This window comes from Phoca vitulina, unplaced genomic scaffold, assembly GCF_004348235.1.
Source record: "Phoca vitulina isolate PV1807 unplaced genomic scaffold, GSC_HSeal_1.0 scaffold34, whole genome shotgun sequence".
Classification (NCBI taxonomy): Eukaryota; Metazoa; Chordata; class Mammalia; order Carnivora; family Phocidae; genus Phoca; species Phoca vitulina.
Window position 1 is genome coordinate 4,634,776 of NW_022589737.1, and position 13,163 is coordinate 4,647,938.

At 37.4% G+C, this 13,163-nt stretch overlaps 1 protein-coding gene and 1 pseudogene across 7 annotated transcripts in view; both read right to left on the minus strand.

Annotated features, from left to right (window-relative positions):
• The window catches only part of ARHGAP32 (Rho GTPase activating protein 32), a 311,240-nt gene that overhangs the window by 117,308 nt on the left and 180,769 nt on the right, over positions 1-13,163 (minus strand). The gene's annotated exons all lie outside the window — the stretch shown is intronic.
• LOC116645776 lies at positions 8,445-9,085 on the minus strand (annotated as a pseudogene).

Here is a 13,163-nt window from a genome sequence, read left to right on the forward strand (position 1 = left end):
ATTCCAGAGATTGGAAACTGGCTTCCCAGGGAACAGACTGGGCCTGCAGACATGTGTCACTTCAGACTTATCATGTATATCTGCACATCAGATTTTATTTTATTTTTACCTGAACCAGCAGCAATAATTTAGAAACTGAGTCGTTTCAGATAAAAAATACAGATTTCTGGTTTCTATTGAAAAGTCAGAAAATCTGAAATACTGGACCCATATTCTCACATAGCAACAACTGGCTGGAAAGTCACTGAAAAGTGACCAAACCTTTTAAATGAGGCATGTATTCTCCAAAAGACTTTGCCACCAGTATCTAAGCTGAATGGTAACTGCCATTCATCATGCTGCTTGCTTTGTTATTTTTTCACGCACTACTCTCTTCTTGCATTTATATTACATATCTGCCCCACTTAGGGAGGTGAATTTGCAAACTCTGCCCTACAGACAGACAGCCCTGAGTTCAAAAGTATCACTAACTAGCTGCATAATATTGACCTACCTACTTAATCGCTCATCGGGAAAATGCAAATGATTAACAATACCTATTCTCAAGTTTGTGAGTATCAAATGAGATAATGCATTTAAAGGGTTCACCAAGATGCCTACTACTACTCATAAGTACTTAACGTTAACCATCACTATAGTTAATATTATACAAAAGAAAAGATAAATACATATTCTCTATTTTTGAGAGCAGTATCACTGAAGTATTTTTAAAAACATTCTGATATTAAGTAGAAATTCACAAGATAATGATCATTCTCACACCAGCCAAAATAAGCCAGATTAACTACAAAATCATACTTTTAAAAAAAGAATTAGGGGTAAGAAAAAACCTAAATGAACTAAAAAGGGAAAGTGACAAGACATTCATGAGACAGAAGAGACTCATGGACATGCTCAGAAGCCTGGTAAAGATGCAGAAGGATAAAGAACCTACACTAGACAGGGTAAGGAGAAACCAGCCAAACCCTGAAGACTGCATGTGGACTGGAGTAATGAAGGAAAATTCCAAGGGAAACCTGTAGCAAAGAGACCATGCCCATCTGATCCCAGGTTACAGGCTCAGTGCACCAAAGGCTGGGGGAAGAGCAGGAGCATGGAGAGAGATGAACCTGTGAAGTGTGCAGCGTCTCCCCGAGCACACTGCAGCTAACCACTGCAGATGGGGAGCAGGGCAAGAAAGCTCGGGGAGCAGGGCAAGAAAGCTCAGAGAGCTCCTTCTGAGGCATTCAAGATATTCAACAACTGAAGGCTGGAGGTAGCACAGAAAAGCCAGGAGAAACCCCTGGAGGCAACCCAGGACTTCAGAGAGTAAGAAGCAGCTCTACACCAAGGTTCACAGTAGGGTAGACAGAAGAGAGCTCTCCATTGGCACAGGAGATTACGGAAAGGACTGGAGAACAAAGAGAACTAGCAACCAGGCAGCAAAGAAGAGACAGAGAAAGAGCACATGCTCTCCCTCAGTTCAGAAAACTGGTAGCTCAGCAGTAAAGCACAAAAAGATATCTCACAATTTTTAGTCCCCCTCAGGGGGGGGGGGGGAACAACTCCTGAACATCCAAACCACAAGGAAGAGTACAGAATTTTAAAATGGCCATAACTACAAAAGAAATAAAGACTAGAAATAAAATCAACCTTCCTAGAAAGAACTAGGGCAGAGGGGAGAGTGAGGAAGAGGAGAAGAAACTTCCCAAAAAGGCAAAAAGATAGGCGGGGAGGACTTAACAGAAAAGAAGGATGGTCAAATGGTGTCAATAAAATGGCAGGGTAGGCAACTCCAAACTCCATTCCCTTCACAGAAACACGAAAAAACAAGCAAAAACGCTCACAAACAAATTTCTCAGTAGTCTAGAATACAGTAGAAAGTTTACAATCACCATGAGAACAATGAATCAAGAAAAAAACCAACTTGTAACTTGCAGGAAACCTTTGTGGTATTTTTACCCAACCTTGCTCCACCCCTCCCCATCTCAGCAGTACTCTTGTAGGACCCTCCTCCTTGCGTCTGGAAGGAGCAGAGACATCATTAACAAACTAAGGTATCTGTCTGTTCTGATCTGTCTGTCTGGCAGTTACATGAAGGGTTGACATAAGGTACACGTCTCTTTTTCACCTGGGGATTTTAAAAAAACAGCATTGCTAAAATATTGTAAAGTGAACTAAAAGTCTTCAGTTACTTAAAGCAAAAGATTATAGCTAAGACATAATATAGACAGCTTAATGCCCAGGAGAAAGAGCTGAGGAGAGAGGTTCCTTGGGAAATGAGAGCATTCAAAAGTGTCTGTGTATGCTGGGACATTTAGAAAGCCATGAATATGTTCAGGGTAGGACACATGCACAAAAGACATAAGGATTTCCTAAGCTTTCACCTCTACTCTCCAAGCTAAGACAGAGCTAGCTATAAAGAGCCTGGTTAACTGATGAATGAGTCTCTCAACACAAAGGAAATGTGCAAAGACTGGCTTATTATTTATTTTCTTTATTTTTTATTTTTAGTTCTTGGCATTCAAGGAATTCCCTAACAAAACACTATCTGAACACAAGTAAAAGAAGAAATGTCAGTGAGCACATAGGACGTGGAACACAATCTCTTCAAAAACAGTCTGGAAAAGTCACTAAAAACACAGACTGCAGCCTTTAGGATCAAAAACAGCAAACCTGTGGTAAGGGATAGAATCTGATTTCCGTGGTTATCACATTATAATATCCAAATGTCCAGTATGCAACAACAACAACAAAACTAACAAAATATACAAAGAAAACAGGAACATATGGGTCATTCACAAGAAAAAATAATAATAAGCCAAAAGAAGTGATCCCTGAGAAGTCCAGATATAGGACCTAACATCTTAAATATACTATATAAAACACACTCAAAGAGCTCAAAGAAAACTAAAGGAAACCTGAAAAACAATGTATAAATAAATGAAAGTATCAATGAAGATAAAGTAAAAAAGGGAACAAAAAACAAATTTGGGTAATGACTAATAGTTCTAACTAAAGGGATCTAAATACTAACTAAAACTAAAAATTCACTAAAGGGATCAACAGCAGATTTGGGCAAGAAGAAGAATCAGCTTACTTAAAGATAGGGTAAGTCAAAATACAAGTTTCCCCCACTATCCAAAAGTAGAGCGTTTCTTTGAAACCTTTTAAAAGCCAGTGGATGAAAGACCTCAGTGTGAGACAGGAATCCATCAAAATCCTAGAGAAGAACATAGGCAGTAACCTTTTTGACATCGGCCGCAGCAACTTCTTTCAAGATACATCTCCAAAAGCTAGTGAAACAAAAGCAAAAATGAAGTTTTGGGACTTAATCAAGATAAAAAGCTTCCACACAGCAAAGGAAACAGTCAACAAAACAAAGAGACAACCCACAGAATGGGAGAAGATATTTGCAAATGACACTACAGATAAAGGGCTGGTATCCAAGATCTATAAAGAACTTCTCAAACTCAACACCCAAAAAACAAATAATCAAGTCAAAAGATGGGCAGAAGACATGAACAGACACTTCTCTGAAGAAGACATACAAATGGCTAACAGACACATGAAAAAATGTTCATCATCCTTAGCCATCAGGGAAATTCAAATCAAAACCACATTGAGATACCACCTTACACCAGTTAGAATGGCAAAAATGTACAGGGAAAGAAACAACAAATGTTGGAGAGGTTGTGGAGAAAGGGGAAACCTCTTACACTGTTGGTGGGAATGCAAGTTGGTACAGCCACTTTGGAAAACAGTGTGGAGGTGCCTCAGAAAATTAAAAATAGAGCTACCCTATGACCCAGCAATTGCACTCCTGGGTATTTATCACAAAGACACTGATGTCGTGAAAAGAAAGGCCATATGCACCCCAATGTTCACAGCAGCAATGTCCGCAACAGCCAAATTGTGGAAAGAGCCAAGATGCCCTTCAACAGATGAATGGATAAAGAAGATGTGGTCCATATATACAATGGAATATTACTCAGCCATCAGAAAGGATGAATACCCAACTTTGGGATGGGTATTCCTGGATGGATGGGACTGGAGGAGATTATGCTAAGTGAAATAAGTCAAGCAGAGAAAGTCAATTATCTATGGTTTCACTTATTTGTGGAACATAAGGAATAGCATGGAGGACATTAGGAGAAGGAAGGGAAAAATGAAGGGGGGAATGGGAGGAAGATATGAACCATGAGAGACTACGGACTCTGAGAAACAAACAGGGTTTTAGAGGGGAGGTGGGTGAGGGGATGGGTTAGCCCGGTGATGGGTATTAAGGAGGGCACGTACTGCATGGAGCACTGGGTGTTATATGAAAACAATGGATCGTGGATCACCACATCAAAAACTAATGATGTATTGTATGGTGACTAACATAACATAATTTAAAAAAAAAAAAAAAGCGAAAATGGTATAAAGCAAAGAGTATTCTCTGTTTTCCAAAAGTCTGCATTACACCACCTCACTTTTATGAAAGACCTCTATTAGTTAGTACCTGTTTTTGCTAATTCAAAGAAATCCAAAAAGGATTTTCACTTTTATGAAAAGAGCCATTACTGTACTAACATAGGTCTTCATCAAAGCAAAGTAGTATAACACAAAGTTTCAGAAAGCAGGAGAAACCTGTATACAGTCCAAAGAACAGAAAGAGAAAGAAATTTAAAAAAAAAAAAGTGAAATGTTGCTCAGGAACTAGTAGGGTACCTTCAAGAAGACCACATGCATTATGAAAATCCCAGAAGGAAAGAAAGACATAAAGAGATTATATGAGTAGTGATATCAAGAAGATGGAAGAAACAGAGAACCCAGACTCTAGACCGCCCCCCACAAAAACAGACATTAGCAACTATCAACACACAAGAATATCTTTGTGAAAATCTTAGAACTTGGGAGGTAAGGCCAACACAAACACTTAAGACCACAAGACTGGGAAAAGTCATATTAGAAGGGAAAGAGGAGTAGTTTCACGATGACAATCAGCCCTTTCCCAGGCCAGCATAGCACCACACTGAAAGGGATTCCCTAGGGCTATGGTTTTTCCTTAGAAAAAAAGAGCCCTCGAGAGATATCTAGCTTCCCCAATGCTGAGGGATAAACTTTAGAAGGTCCACTTCTGTCTTGCCTCACGGGAACACTGAAGGAATTGGCAGGGATAGACCACCTGGGATCACTTAGTAACAAAGAAAGGGGATGGGGCACAAAGAAACCAGTCAATGGATATTGGTGGTGGCACATGTCCCTGCCAGCAACCTTGCCTAATAAGAAAGCCCCACCTGCACTTCTGCCCATCTTCAGAGACAAAATGGTGACCAGATCAGCCCAGGGGACACAGTCATCAGTTTTGCCTGGTTGAGGGTCTCCAATCAACAGACCAGCCAACTAGAGAGAGCAGTCAGTGACACTACCAGACTGTAGAGCCTGGCCTCCAGGCTGCACTCAGATGCAAGGCACAGCTTGTGACCCTGCCAGGCTGGGAGACCAGTCAGTGAACACTCTTGACCAGGCATAGCCAGAATCCCTGACCAGGTAGAAAATCCAACCAGTTACCATGCCCAAATACAGCAGAAGATGCGCACACCCTCCATCATCACAGAGACCGGCCTGTGCCCCTGCCCAAAAGCACAGACAGCCTTTAGCCTCCCTCAATCACAGAGCCCAGCCTGAGGACCCACCTAAATACAAACACCAGTCTGGCATGACCTGGCCATTTCAGTACCGAGTGTGGCCACAACTAACCAGAGATGATTACTGAGCCCAGCCTATATCCATGTGCAATCACAGCCCTGCAAGTGGTTCTACCTGATGACAGAGCCAAGCCGACAATCCACCTGACCTCAAAAAATGTGCAGTGGCTTCATCTATCAAGATCTCAGCAGCAAGCACTGACTACCTATAGATGCTACCAGCTGGCCCATTCAAACTCACCAGCCAGGGTGACTGTTCAAAGTCTTCCCCTGTCAAATGAACCTATAAAAACTGGAAGAGGAGACCACTTCCTCAAATGTGCAGACACCAATGCAAGAACATAAGGATCATGACAAATCAGGGAAACATGACATAGGAATAGGACATAGGGATGAGGAATGAAGTAGTTGGAAGGGAGGAGGGGTGACCTAATAAGTAACCCTAAAAAAGAAAGATCTAGGAGGTAACAGACAAAAAGTTCAGAATAATCATCTTTTTTAAATCAGAATAATCATCTTAAAGAAATTTAGTGAAATACCAAAAAAAAAAAAAGACAACTAAACAAACTTAGGGAAATAGTACATGAACAAAATGAGAAGTTTAAGACATAGAAATGATTTTTTGAAAACACAGAGCTAAGGAATATAATGACTGCAATGAAAATTCAATAGAGAACATCAACAACAGACTCAATCTCAAAGTAGAAGAAATAATCAATGAGCTTGAAGACACGGGTATTTTGAAATTATCTAGTCAGAAGAGCAAAAGAAAAAGAAATGGAAAAAGAATGAAGAAAGACTACAGAACTTACAGGATACATTAAGTGTAACAATACATGCATTACTGGAGTCCCAAGAGAAGAAGGAGAAAAAGGGACAGAAAGTGTATCTAAAGAAATAATGGCTGATCAATTTGAGAAGAGATACGGATATCCAGGTATGTGAAGCTCAAACATCACCAAACATATTGAACCCAAAGAGGATTTGACCATGACACATTATAATTAGTCAAAAATCAAACAAAAAGAATTTCAAAAGCAGCAAGAGAAAAGAGACTTTCATGTACAAGGGAATCCCCATAGCATTATCAGCAGAAATTTTGCAGACCACGAGAGAGTGGGATGATATGTTCAAAGTACTGAAAGAAGAAAACTGACATGGCAAGCTGCCCATCAGAAATGAAGGAGAGATACTTTCCCAAACAAATAACAGCAGGGGGAGTTCACTGCATTACAAGAAATTCTAAAGAGAATTCTTCAAGCTGAAATGAAAAGGTACTAATTAACAAGGTAAAAACATAAACGTATAAAATTCAAGAATAAAGGTAAATGCACAAATTCAAAATTATTATCAAAAGAGTGATATATAAATCTCTTTTAACTCTAGTATAAAAGTTGACAGACAAATTAAAAATGACTATAGCTGCAATAGCTTTTAAATAGATACCAAATATAAAAAAATATAAGTTGTAATAACGGTAACCTAAAATGTGAGCTGAAGAAGACCAGTTTTTCTATGAAATCCAACTTAGGTTCTTACCAGCTTAAAACAGGATATCATATGATATTTTATGTAAACTTCATAGTTTACACAAAGAGAAAACCTAGAGTAAATACAGGAAAGAGAAGAAAGGCAACAAAATATAATGCCACAACTACTCATCAGATCACCAACGAAGATGGCAAGAGTAAGAAGGTAACAAAGGAAATATAGATCCAACAGAATAATTAACAAAATGTCCTGAACTATCAACAATTATTTTTTTAACAATTATTTTTTGTATTAGTTGATTCATTTAAAACAAAATCTGTAAAGTCAAAATCAATGAGATCAATGTTATAAGCTTGATGGCAAATTCTATACCCATGAGAAACAGTTTATAACTTTAAGTGAACAGTTTTCTGTATGAAACATTCTAAACAAACACAGTCTCCTAAAACAAGCTTAACAGAAATCGCAGTTATCTCACAGAGGATGTCAGTGTAGACTTTGTTAAAGCAGAATATCACAGCAGTACTTCTTACAATCTAGTCAGAAATCAATTTCATGATAAAATAATTAGTAGAGATTTAAATTTAAGATAAATCTTTCTCCTTCCTGTTCTCTATATGTTGTGGCTTGACGGTTAAATACACTTTGCTATTCTTCATTACAAAAACAAAGTGCCCGTCATGCTTTATATTAGCAAAACTCTTTGTGTCATTAACCTTTTCCCCTTAAAGTTTTTCATTTAGTACTACTATAATTTGTGAGTCAATTTTTCTTTTAATTTTAGGCTTTTTAAAAATTAAGGCTGAATGAAAGTAGTTAGGGCTTCTACTCTTCTATTTCTGGACCAATGTCCAGTTAAAACCAGCCAGGGTAAATGATTCTCTTTCTCTTAGAGATATGCAAGACAGTCTCACCCCTCCTCCCTTCCAACTACTTCATTCCTCATCCCTAAGTCCTATTCCTAGTTCACTAACCAAAGGATGAAATTCCCAAGTCTAACTTGATTTATTTCACCCACGTAATTTTTTTTTAATTCCAGTATAGTTAACATACAGTGTTATATTAATTTCAGGTATACAATACAGTGATTCAACAATTCCACATATTACTCAGTACTCATGAAGACAAGTGTACTCTTAATCCCCTTCACCTGTTTCACACACCCACCCCCACCTCACCTCTGGTTACCACTGATTTGTTCTCTTAGTTAAGAATTTGTTTTTTGCTTTGTCTTTTTTTTCTTCCTTGTTCTTTTGTCTGTTTCTTAAGTTCCAGGTATGAGTGAAATCATATGGTATTTGTCTTTCTATGACTGGCTTATTTCACTTAGCATTATTTTTTTTTTAATGGTGAAAAAATTTAGATTTAGCCAGCTGGACTCAGTTTAGATGATCCTAATTTTGTTGGCAACATCCAAAGAAAGCATCATAGTCAGGAGCCAAACATATGCCTTCTTCTCTCCATCAGGCCTGATCAAGGTGTTGACCTTGGCCATGTCAATGTCGTAGAGCTTCTTCACAGGCTGTCTGATCTGGTACTTGTTGGCCTTGACATCCACAATGAACACAAGTGTATTGTTGTCTTCTATTTTCTTCATGACTGACTCAGTAGTCAGGGGCACCTTGATGATGGCACAGTGATCAAGCTTGTTTCTCCTGGGGGGTGCTTTTTCGAGGATATTTGGGCTGCCTTCGGAGACACAGTGTCTTGGGTCGTTGGAATGTAGGTGATGTGTGGATCTTTCTTTGTGTGACTGTGGGCGCCCTTCAGCACCGCTTTCTTGCCCTTCAAAGCTTTGGCTTTGGCTTTGGGAGGGGCAGGGACTTCCTTCTTGGCCTTCGGCACCATCTTCGTGAGAAGGATTTCTTCACTTAGCATTATACTCTCTAGATAAACCCGTGTTGTTGCAAATGGCAAGATTTCATCTTTTTATGGCTGAATTTATATTCCATTGTATATATCACACCTTCTTTATCCATTCATCTATCGATGGACATGGGCTGTTTCCATAATTTGGCTATTGTAAGTAATGCTGCGGTAAGTATAGGGGTGCATATATCCCTTCAAATTAGTGTTTTCATATTCTTTGAATAAACACCCAGTACTGTGATTACTGGATCATAGGTTAGGTCTATTTTTAATTTTTTGAGGAACCTCCATACTGTCTTCCACAATAGCTGTACCAGTTTGCATTCCCACCAACAATACAGATGGGTTCCTTTTTCTCCACATCCTTGCCAACACTTACTCAGTTTTTTATTTTAGCCATTCTGACAGGTGTGAGCTGATATCTCATTGAGGTTTTGATTTGCATTTCTCTGCTGATGAGTGATGTTGAGCATATTTCCATATATCTGCTGGCCATCTGGATGTCTTCTTTGAAGAAATCTCTGTTCATGTCTTCTGCCTATTTTTAACTAGATTACTTGGGGGTTTTGGTGTTGAGCTCTTTAAGTTCTTTATATATTCTGAATACTAACACCTTATTGGATACGTCATTTGCAAATATTTTCTCCTATTCAGTAGATTGTCTTTTAGTTTTGTTGGCTGTTTCATTTGCTGTGCAAAATTTTTATATACTCCCAATAGCTTATTTTTTATTTTGTTTCTCTTGCCTCCAGAAACATATCAAAAAAGATGTTTTTACAGCTGATGTGAGAAAAATTACTACCTGTGTTCTCTTCAAGGATTTTTATGGTTTCAGGTTTCACATTTAGGTCCTTAATTCATTTTGAATTTGTTTTTCTGTATGATGAAGGAAGTGATCCAGTTTCATTCTTTTCCATGTAGCTGTCCAGTTTTCTCAACTCCATCTGTTGAAGGGACATTTTTTCCCATCGCCTATTCTTGCCACCTTCATTGAAGATTACTTGACCACATAATTGTGGGTTTATTTCTGGGCTTTCTATTCTGTTCCATTGATCTTTGTGTCTCTTTTTGTACCAGTACCATACTGTTCTGAATACTACAGCTTGAAGTCTGGAAATGTGATACTTCCAGTTTTGTTTTTCTTTTACAAGACTGCTTTGGCTATTCAGTGTCTTTAGCAGTTCCACACAAATTTTAAACTTGCTTGTGCTAGTTCTGTGAAAAATGCTGTTGGTATTTTGATAGGGATTGCATTAAATGTTTACACTCTTTCTAGTAGTATATACATTTTAACAATATTTTTTCTTCCAATCCATGAGCATGGAATGTCTTTCCATTCTTTATTTTGTCATCAATTTCTTTCATCAATGTTTTATAGTTTTCCAGAGTACAGGTCTTCCACTTCCTTGGTTAAGTTTATTCCTAGGTATTTTGTTATTTTTGGTGCAACTGTAAATGGGATTGTTTTCTTATTTTCTCTTTCTGCTGCTTCACTATTACTGTGTAGAAATTTAACAGATTCTGTACATTGATTTTGTATCCTGCAACTTTACTGAATTCATTGATTAGTTCTACTAGTATTTTGGAATATTTAGGCTTATATATATATATATACATATATATAGTATCATGTCATCTGCAAAGAGTGAAAGTTTTACCTCTTCCTTACCAATCTGGATGCCTTTAATTTTTTGTTATCTGATTGACTGGTTGCTGTGGCTAAAACTTCCAGTCCTATGTTGAATAAAAGTAGTGAAAGTGGACATCCCTGTCTTGTTCCTTAAAGGAAAAGCTCTGTTTTTCCCCACTGAAGAAGATGTTCACTGTAGTTTTTCATATATGGCCTTCATTATTAGAGGTATGTTCCCTCTAAACCTACTTTGTTGAGGGCTTTTATCATGAATGGATGTTGTACTATGTCAAATGCTTTTTCTGCATCTATTGAAATGATCATATGGTTTTTATCCTTTCTCTTATTGATGTACCACTTTGATTGATTTGCAAATATTGAACCACTCTTGCATCCCAGGAATAAATCTCACTTAATTGTCGTAACTTTTTAATGTATTGTGTTCAGTTTGCTAATATTTTGGTGAGAATTTTTATATCTATATTCATCAGAGATATTAACCTGTAGTTCTCCCTTTTTGTGGTGTTTTTATCTGGTTTTGGTATCAAGGTAATGCTGACTTCAGAGGAATTTGGGAGATTTACTTCCTTTTCCATTTTGGGGGGAAAGTTTGAGAAGAATAGGTATTCACTCTTCTTTAACTGTTTGATACAATTCACCTGTGAAGCTGTCTGGGCCTGGACTTTTGTTTGTGGGGAGTTTTTTTTTTTTAGTATTACTGATTCAATTTCATTGCTGGTAATTGGTCTGTTCAAATTTTCTATTTCTTCCTGCTTTAGTTTTGGTGGGTTATATATTTCTAGGAATTCACCCATTTCTAGGCTGTCCAACTTGTTGGCATATAATTTTTCGTAATATTCCCTTACAATTGTTTGCATTTCTGTCGTGCTAGTTATTTCTCCTCTTGCATTTCTGATTTTGTTTATTTGAAGTCCTCTCTTTTTTTTTTTTTTTTTTTTTTTTTTGATGAGTCTGGTTAGAGGTGGATCAATTTTGTTAATCTTTTCAAAGAACCAACTCCTGGTTTCATTGATCTGTTCTATTTTTTAGTTTCTATATCATTTATTTCTGCTCAAATCTTTATTATTTCCTTCCTTCTAATGGTCTGGGGTTTTGTTTGTTCTTTTTTCTAGTTCGTTAAGATGCAAGGTTAGGTTGTTCATTTCAGATTTTTCTTGCTTCTTGAGGTAGGCCTGTATTGCTATAAACTTCCCCCTCAGAACAGCTTTGGCTGCATCCCAAAGATTTTGAGCCACTGTGTTTTCATTTTCATTTCTCTCCCTGTAATTTTTGATTTCTTCTTTGATTTCTTGGTTGACCCACTCATTGTTTAGTAGTCTGTTATTTAACCTCCATGTATTTGTGCTCTTCCCAGATTTTTTTTCCTGTGGTTTATTTCTAGTATCAATCATAGCACTGTAGTCAAAAAAAAAAAAAAAATGCACGATATGACTAATCTTTTTTAATTTGTTGAGACTTATTTTGTGGTCTAATATGTGATTTATTCTGGAGAATGTTCTGTGTGCACTTGAAAAGAATGTGTATTCTGCTATTTTAGGATGGACTGTTCTGAATGTATCTGTTAAATCCATCTGGTCCAGTGTGTCATTAAAAAACCACTGTTTTTTGTTGGTTTTCTGTTTGGACGATCTGTCCATTGATGTAAATGGGGTGTTAAAGACCCCCACTATTATCATATGGCTATCAATTAGTTCCTTTATGTTTGTTATTAACTGTTTTATGTATTTGCTCCAATCATATTGGGTGCGTAAATATTTACAATTGTTATATCCTCTTGTTGGATGGTTGGTTCCCTTCATTATTATACAGTGTCCTTCCTTGTCTCATTATAGTCTTGTTTTAAAGTCCTCATTTTGTCTGATAAAAGTATTCCTATCTTGGCTTCTTTTCACATCCACTTGCATAATAAATGTTTCTCCATCCCCTAACTTTCAATCTGAATGTGTCTTGAGGTCAGAAATGAGTCTCTCGTAGGCAGCATATAAATAGGTCTTGTTTTTTTATCCATTGTGTCACTTTATGTCTTTCAATTGAAGCATTTAATCCACTTACATTTAAAGTAATTACTGATAGGTATGTATTTATTGCCATTTTGTTACTTGTTTTGTGATTGTCTTTGTAGTTCTCTGATATTCTCTTGCTTCTCTCACAGTTTGCTGGCTCTCTTTAGTGATATACTTAGATTCCTTTCTCTTGATTTTTTCCATGTCTATTACTGATTTTTGGTTTGTGGTTACCATTAGGTTTGTACATAACACCTTCTGCATACAGCAGGCTATATTAAGTGGATGGGACACTTAAGTTTGAACTCATTCCTTACTCCTCTCCCCCACCCCATGTTTTAGGTATGTGGATGTCATACTTTACATCCTTTTATTTTGTGAATCCCTTGACTGATTTTTACATGTATACTTATTTTTACTGCTTTTGTGCTTCCTACTTTTCTTACTCTTACTTATGGTCTTTTCCTTCCACTGAAA